The 8382-nt window shown below is 36.2% G+C and overlaps 1 protein-coding gene across 1 annotated transcript in view; it reads left to right on the top strand.

Annotated features, from left to right (window-relative positions):
• Nucleotides 1-8382, top strand: part of MMP26 (matrix metallopeptidase 26) — a 370667-nt gene that overhangs the window by 303471 nt on the left and 58814 nt on the right. The gene's annotated exons all lie outside the window — the stretch shown is intronic.

The raw sequence follows: 8382 nt of genomic DNA, 5'->3' as shown, positions 1-8382 counted from the left end.
AAAGCTTCCTTTTTTTTTCCTGGTAAAGTCGAAGCACATTGAAGGGTCTCTACTGAAGAAAGAATATCATCCCTCTAGCTTTTGCCACTCACATTTCAAATCCAAATGAATAACAATAAAATAACATAATAATTAGTATAAGAATAAAACCATTCTTGTTTTATGATTTCAAATGAGAAGCAATAAAAGGATACAAAGAGGGATGACAAGGAAAGAGGAAGAAATAAAGGAAAGAAGTAGAGACTTGGAGGGGAACTGGGCTGTGAAGGAAAAAGAAGATATGGAAGGATTTGCAGAGTTTGCTGTGAGCAGCTTAAGCAGTGATGCAAGCCCTTATGGGATTGAGAGCATTGATTAAGTGAGAAAATGGCAACATCTTTTAATAAGAAATGACAATAAAGAAGAGAAAATTTTCCATCAATAAAAGAGAGATTCAAATAAAAGTGTAAATATATGTATGACTTTTCAGCCAGCAGAGACACAGTGAGGCTGGTTTCATTCTATCCTACTCTGAGCCATTTCAGAGTATGAGAAATACCAGAAACATTTGGAGGTCATCTATTATCACATTTATGTCTCCAGACAGAGAAGAGTCATTCTACCTACCTAGTGAGAGGCTGCAATCATAGTATTCCATCCTATTTATTTTCTCACTTTCAAAATATATTCCTTGTATATTATATTTTGGATATGGGTAAGAGGCAAGTGTACAAGGTATGAGGAAAAATAAATAAATAAAAGCACATCCTGACTCACACCCAAGAAATGGAATTGCTGCATCATCAGAGCTCACAAGCCTAGCACAGATTTGGAACTTAATAAAGTCTGCTCAATACATGTGGAATAAATGTATGAGTGACTGGATAAAAAGAGATGAAATGCAGTAGGGATTACACAGAATCCTATTGTCCATTTTCTTCTCAATGGCACTTACCTCCAGAGCAGTGGATCAGAGAAGTGTCATCTGGTTTCCTCCACTAGACTGCATGACACACCACTTTCCTTTCAGCTCTAATTTATTGAAATAAAGGAATGTCATCCTAGGGTTTATGACAGACAGAAAAGAGGTGAGCCAGGCAATGATCCTGATGAGACTCTGACTCCCTCTGGCTCGTATTCCTTATATGATTGCATACAAAGTTGTTAACTATTATCAGCATCTGTCTTTATGATCAGTCTCCAAAGTATCTTCGAAGTACAATCATGACTTTATCTTAGTATAGCGCTTAATTGTTACAAAGTGCTGTCAAATCCACTCTAATTGTCATGATACAATTTAAGGTGAGGAATGTAGAAAAACTAGTGCTTTGAATGATGAGAAAAGAGATGACAGGCAGCAAGGTTTAAACAAAATGATAAACATGACTTTTACAAGATCACACAGAATGACAAAGCTAGGACTAGAACCACAGGTCAATCTTGAGTCCATCTGCCCCTCAAAACTGCCTTGACTGACATGATGAGGGGATTCAGCAAATAGCTAAGACTGAGAGCTCAGTGTGTGGCTCAGGTTCCCTGTGCCTAGTAATCTCTGTGTTCTGACCGTTGTCTATGTGCTTCTGCTTGCAATGTATACCTGAGTCCTGACAGTTGGAGAGAAAAGGGTTTGGAGAACATACTTCCATTCAGAGCTCAGGTTTGATGGTAGCTCAGCTACAAGACTATTCCCTGTTTAGAATCAAGGCCTTTTCCAAGAGCCCAAAAGCTTCTCTTCAGGGGCCTTTCCCGAGTCTAAGAATTCCCTGATGAGTTCTCATGGCTTTTTCTGAGGATAGAGGTCACAAGAGGCTGGGAAATCCCAATTCTTGAGTAATGAGATAATAAAATCAAGTGTTAAGAGGGGAATCTATCATCTGTCATGCCTGATCTGTGGGCAAGGGATACTAAATGATACTTTCAAGATATTAGGATGCTTCTAGTTGTGCATTTCAAGTTGTAAAATTGGTTGGGAAAGACCTAGCCAGGCCTGAAGGTATTGCGGGATGGGGATGGGGGTGGGGTGGTGGGGGAGGGGAGACAGAGAGAGAGAGAGAGAGAGAGAGAGAATTTACTCAGATTCCAGCACTTTCTAGTCATGTGACTATATGACCTTGGACAAATTACTTAATCTTTCTGAGATTATTTTCTTAGGTTTTAAAAAAGGAATTTTTCCTCTATTTTTTTTTTTTTTTACACACAATCTAGTACACTATCAGACATTCTTCCTGTTTCAGAGTTTACTGCTAGTATTGTAGCAGGACAAGCGGCAGACAAAACTCCTCAGACACCTTGTTATAGAAGGAAGGGATTTATTTGGCCGGGGGCATCGGCAAGACTTCAGTCTCAAGAGCCAAGCTCCCCGAGTGGGCAATTCCTGTCCCTTTTAAGGGCTCACAACTCTAAGGGGGTGCGTGTGAGAGGGTCATGACTGATTGAGCAAGCAGGGAGTACGTGACTGGGGGCTGCATGCACCGGTAATTAGATCAGAACAAAACAAGATAGGGGTTTTCACAGTGCATTCCTATACAATGTCTGTAATCTATAGATAACAGAACCAATTAGGTCAGGGGTCAATCTTTAACCACCAGGCCCAGGGTGTGGCACTGGGCTGTCTGCCTGTGGATTTCATTTCTGCCTTTTAGTTTTTACTTCTTCTTTCTTTGGAGGCAGAAATTGGGCATAAGACAATATGAGGGGTGGTCTCCCTTAGTATAATTTGGTTTGAGTTTAGGGAGAAGGAGAGCTCTCCTCAGCCTTCCATCTAAAACCACAGGTTTCTTAATGACCACTGGCCATTCTTTGTGTTTTCTCCACAGTACACACGTAGTTTGAGTTATAATTCAGAAATTTATACTCTAAATGTCAATTTCATATCTTCAGATGGTTCACCAACCTATTTTAACTACCAACATCTATATCAAGTGTTTTTCCAAAATCAATGTAAACAGTTGGAATAAACATCTGAACAGAAGAGCTGAAACGTAATGGATTTTAAGTAACACAATTATTTAAATAATTAGTAGAGAGAGCATAATCTTCAGTTGCCAGGATTGGAATTAATTTATACTTGTTGTCTTGGTTTCCCAACCAGTTTTAGATCTGTCTCAGATTTTTAAAATTTTCTTTTTTTTTCACATAAGCCTTAGATAATAGCAGTAAATCGAGCTGGGATAGGTTGCTGGATATCCTCTTTGTACTTCAAAGTTCTGTTGCAGCTTCATCTAGACATATGGGATACATGTGCAGTGCACACAGTTCTCACTTTAACACATTAGTAAATCTGAAAAATGACCAGTGAGATCCCGTCTCTCTTTTCTTGACCATTTGCAGTGGAATATTAAAGCTAAAAAGACAGCAGGCAGGGATCTCACTGATAAAATGAAATGTAATGGAACACAAGAATGCAAATGTAGCTAACTTTTTCCATGTCCAATTGTTGGCAGGCAATGTATTTGTCAATGCTGGCCCTTCTAGATACTTTTTTTTTTTTTAAATCAAACACTTTGGTTACTTCTTCTGCCAAAGCTTGTTAAGTGAATGAAACTACTAACTACAAGTAGTCTGGAGTCAAAAAGAAATTATTTGATTAAGTAAACCCAAAAATATGTGCAGGAGAGAAAAACCAATGTGTTTAGTGTTTATCATTTATTTGAATGGTATGACTTATTTCACTATTTGAGAACATTATTTTGTAATAAACTCATTAGCTGCAAAGAGTTTGGCAAATGAAAGTTCATGCTTCAAATTTACTCTATTTCTGTTTCTCAGAAAAAAATGATAATGAATTCAAACTTTGTACAAAATGTTTGATAGCATGTAGTATGGTGTCAAACTGTGGTGGCCAAATTGACATAATCAATCACATGACAATAAGAAGAAAAAAAATAGCATCAAGGTCAAAAGTTTGTGGATTTTCTTCAGAACATTGTATATAAAGGTGCTTATCCACAGCTACTGAAGGTCGATTCACATGTTATGCTATAAATTCATAACTTTTCAATTAGATTGAATAACTGTTCATTCAAATTAATTTTACTCCCTTTGTTTTGCAGTTTTTCTAGTCATTGTGAAATAGAAGGGATAGCTGTTGTGAGGTTGGCTCCAGTAGCAAAAGCTAGATTATGTTAATTCTGACTCAGTATTTAGATGCTTTAGATAGAAAAATCAGTTAATTTTATGTTTAATTATGTTATTCTAATTCATTATGCAAAGTATAGTTTTTGAGCATTTTTTCTGTCCAAGTTTTATTCTGTAAAACACTTAACCTTATTGTGAATGCTATTTTTAATTTGATTAAGAAGTTCAGCATTAAAGATACAGATTTTCATGTAGCAATAGTACAAATGCATATTTTGTTTTTAGAGGACAGCAATATGATAAAAACAATCAATGCTCTTGTAAAATTGAGAAACATTTTGTTCAAAAATGTACTTGGAATAATCTTGGTGTGAACATAATTTATCACTGTATACAGACAATTCTTTCAATTTCTTTGATTTATATATACATTTATAGTAACCAAATTAGGACATTTTGTGGCAAATATTATATTAATTTAAAAAATAAAAACGTCAGCATTAAATTACAGGTTTTTTGTTGTTGTTATTGATCATCTTCAATCAGATTCTAAAGATAATCGAGTCTCTGGAGTACTACTTGGTAAATCAGTCTAATTTGGTGTAATAGATGTAAAGATGTGCTTCTCAGTTCCCACTTGAAGAAACCATTTGTTGCCTAGCTCTAAAGAGTGTGGGTGGCTAATGAATGCTTCAAGGTATACCTCGGATACCCGGCTGAAGCCACACTCTTCTTGGGATGACCTAATAGTAAAAGAACAAAGTGAAGTGTCAGTGCTGGCCCCTTTCTTGCCAATGGGGGAAACTCCTTTTTTGAGCCATCTTTGCTCATAAGCTCCCATTTGGGCTGACAGAAACTTTACCATCTCCGAATCATGGTCTAATGGCTCCACCTACCCAATCCTCATTCTGCCCCTTCTACTTCACACATATAAAGACTTTGCCTTACTATGCCTTTGCTCAAAACAAAATAGACGTCTTTATTCAAAGTATTGAAGAGTTGGATTACCCCCAAATTTAGATTTAATACTGTTAGCAAACTGAAATTATTTGCTAATTCAAGGCTTGTTTACTAAACTTGTACATGGTTATAGATTGCTTAAGTCTTAGAGGAGATTTTTACACTCAAAAATAGTTTTTGATTAAAACTATTTTACTGGTTAACATTTCTCAATTAATAAATACTATATAAATAATATTTACATATATACTTTTATTTCTTTTTGCAGCCTTGTTTATTCTCAAATGTGTCTAATTGTTAATTTTAAATCATTTTAATTATTAAAGAGTAGTTGAAGTATTTTAAGAAATTAGGAAAACTCTAAGTATAGATATAGCTAAAGATAACTTATAAGGCTAAAGGTGAAATTAGCACTATTGTAAAAACTCATAGTAGAAAGATAGATAGATATATATTTGTAAGAGAGGGAGAGAGAGAGAGACAGAGAATATTGCAAGCTTGAATTTTTTGAGGAAGATAAATGTTCAATATCAGAAATTCCATCAACTAATATGATATTCTGTGACTGGATGAGTATGAAGAGCAATGTGAGGCAGGTTCTGGAAGGGTTATCAATGGGGAGTTATGTAAAATCCTTTTGCAGATTACCTGGGTGATCTATCAGCATTTAGTTTCTGAATTGGTAAACATCCCACTTAGTATTGTCCTGCCTCATATGCAGGTAGTGTCTCTTTTTTAAGGCAGGAAGATATGAAATTTAGTTTTGGGTAACTTGCATTAAGTTTTGATAGAGAGAAATGGCATTTTTCTTAGAAATGAGAATGCAGTAGGTCGGTAGCATACATATAGAAGGCTTTATGTCAGGTGGCAAATAATAGGAATAATTCTCATTTTACTATCTTTTAAGGAGGAAGCATGAGGATTGGGAGTATATAGGGAGACTAAAGAAGCTGGCACATGTTCAGTTCTTTTCTACTCCCTATCATCCTGCTTTCTTGGTTCGGGAGAAAAATGAACGTAGCAGCTCAACAAGAATGCAAAGTAACCATATTTTAAGTCATATTTGATGATCAGCTGAAATAGCAGTTATTATGAACAGCCCCTGGATGGAGCTGTTCCATTTTGAACAACTTCTGGATGGTCTCCATCAGTGCTCAGCAACAGGTAGGCACAGACACACAGGTGGAGGTCTACACTGATTCGTCATTTGCAGTTCGTGAAACTGACTATGAAACTAAATAAACAATCATTCTGTTCTGTGTTGGAGAAACGGCAGCTCCAAATTATGTATCACGTCCCCCATCAAGAGATGGAATGTATTTCTCTTCCTTTGAATCTGAGCTTGTTCCATTCATGTATAACTAACAGATGCAGTGGAAATGACCCTTTATTTGTTGCAGCTATAGTCCTTAACAAGACTAGAAGTTTCTATCCTGTTTCCTGGTATATTCTCTTTTGTTCTTGAAAGCAGTTTTTCTTGGAAACCAGCTAACATGCTCATAGAAGCCTAAGCTACTTGGAGTGGCATATGTAGGAGCTTAGCTGAACTCAGCAAGCATCAGCTGCCAGCTTTGGGAATGAACCACATTCAAAGTGTATCCTCTGTCCCATTGAAGGTGTCCAGTTGGTACTATGTGGAGAATAGACAAGATATCCCTGCTGAGCTCTGCACAAATTACACAGCTTTGGTCAAATACATAATTGTTGTTGTTTTGGGTCACTTAGCTTTGGAGTGGTTTGCTATCCAGCTATTTCTGAACATGGTTCCTGGTCAAGAAACCTAATTTTCTTTGTAGTCAAATCAAGTCCCTAAAGTCACTGTCTCAGTTTCTCTGACCTTTTGGCTTTACTTACTACTCTCCTCTGTCAAAATACACATCATTTTCACTAGTTTCTCTCAAGATCTTTATTAAGTGTATTTATTCACGGCATTATAAAAATAAAATTTGGCCGGGCGCGGTGGCTCAAGCCTGTAATCCCAGCACTTTGGGAGGCCGAGACCGGCGGATCACGAGGTCAGGAGATCGAGACCATCCTGGTTAACATGGTGAAACCCCGTCTCTACTAAAAAATACAAAAAACTAGCCGGGCGAGGCGGCGGGCGCCTGTAGTCCCAGCTACTCGGGAGGCTGAGGCAGGAGAATGGCGTGAACCCGGGAGGCGGAGCTTGCAGTGAGCTGAGATCCGGCCACTGCACTCCAGCCTGGGCGACAGACCGAGACTCCGTCTCAAAAAAAAATAAAAAAATAAAAAAAAATAAAAAAATAATAAAAAATAAAATTTAATAGCCTTGTTTACAATCTAAGACAAACATTGGCATTGAAGCATGTGTTGGACACAGATAAAACAAACAATGACATGAATAAGTTATGAGAAAACCTTATTTTTCTATGATGTTAAATTGTATGTATGGTTTTCTAAAAGTGTTACAGAAAGCTGAAAATATCTCTGTAGAATATCGTAGGAAAATATTTAAAAGTATTGGGAGAATAATAAAATTTGGAGTAATTATTATAAACTGAGGATTAAAGATGACAATATGTGTGTATTTGTGTGTGTGGTTTTTGTGACTCTATATATGTTATCTCAATGTTTGCTAAGTGTTCACTCATTTATTTATTCAAAATTATTTGTGTTCATACCGTGGGCTACTCAATGTGCTCACAACCGGTATGAAGTAGTAAAAAGGCAGACAATAACTAGTCTCCTGGGATTCACATTCTAATATCAAATAATTGTTTAAGGTCCTATAAACACAGGTTATATATGCAAAAACAACACCTATGACTCTAGGATTACAAGGCAATTTACATGGTATGTAAAATGATTAATAAAGATGGAAAGATTGATATTTAAGAGAAATTTAAAAGTCTGTTTAGGCTGGAAACGGTCAGGGAAGGTTTCAAAGTGAAAATGCAGTCTTACTTAGAAAAAAGATTGAGGAAAATAGTTATATCTTCACCAATTATTTTTAAATTATAAAAGAGATAATCTCTAGAGAGTGGGTATAATTAGCTAATTCTAAGAGCTGGGAGTAAAATATATATGCAGAAAAGGTTTAAAAAGCAATAGCCAGAGCTAAGAATGTACCCATGAGAAGATAAAGTATTTTTCTGTAATATGCGCCACCAAAATAAACAATTGAGATATGGTCATTTGGGGTTCTTTAAAAAAATACCCTTTGTAATAATGTAATTGACTAGTATGACTCCAGAATAATAGCTTTTGTAGTTTGAATTTACATCCATCCAAATATGCAGTTAATATACATATTTTTAAAATTTTTAAGTCTGTGCAAGGTGACCTCGAATTAGGTCAAACATTGCATCATCAACAAAACTTGAAGAAATAATTTAGCTCTTCTCA

This window comes from Macaca fascicularis, chromosome 14 (genome assembly GCF_037993035.2).
Source record: "Macaca fascicularis isolate 582-1 chromosome 14, T2T-MFA8v1.1".
In the NCBI taxonomy this organism is placed as follows: Eukaryota; Metazoa; Chordata; class Mammalia; order Primates; family Cercopithecidae; genus Macaca; species Macaca fascicularis.
The sequence above is the reverse complement of the archived record's forward strand: the minus strand, read 5'-3'. Positions and strand labels throughout refer to the sequence as shown.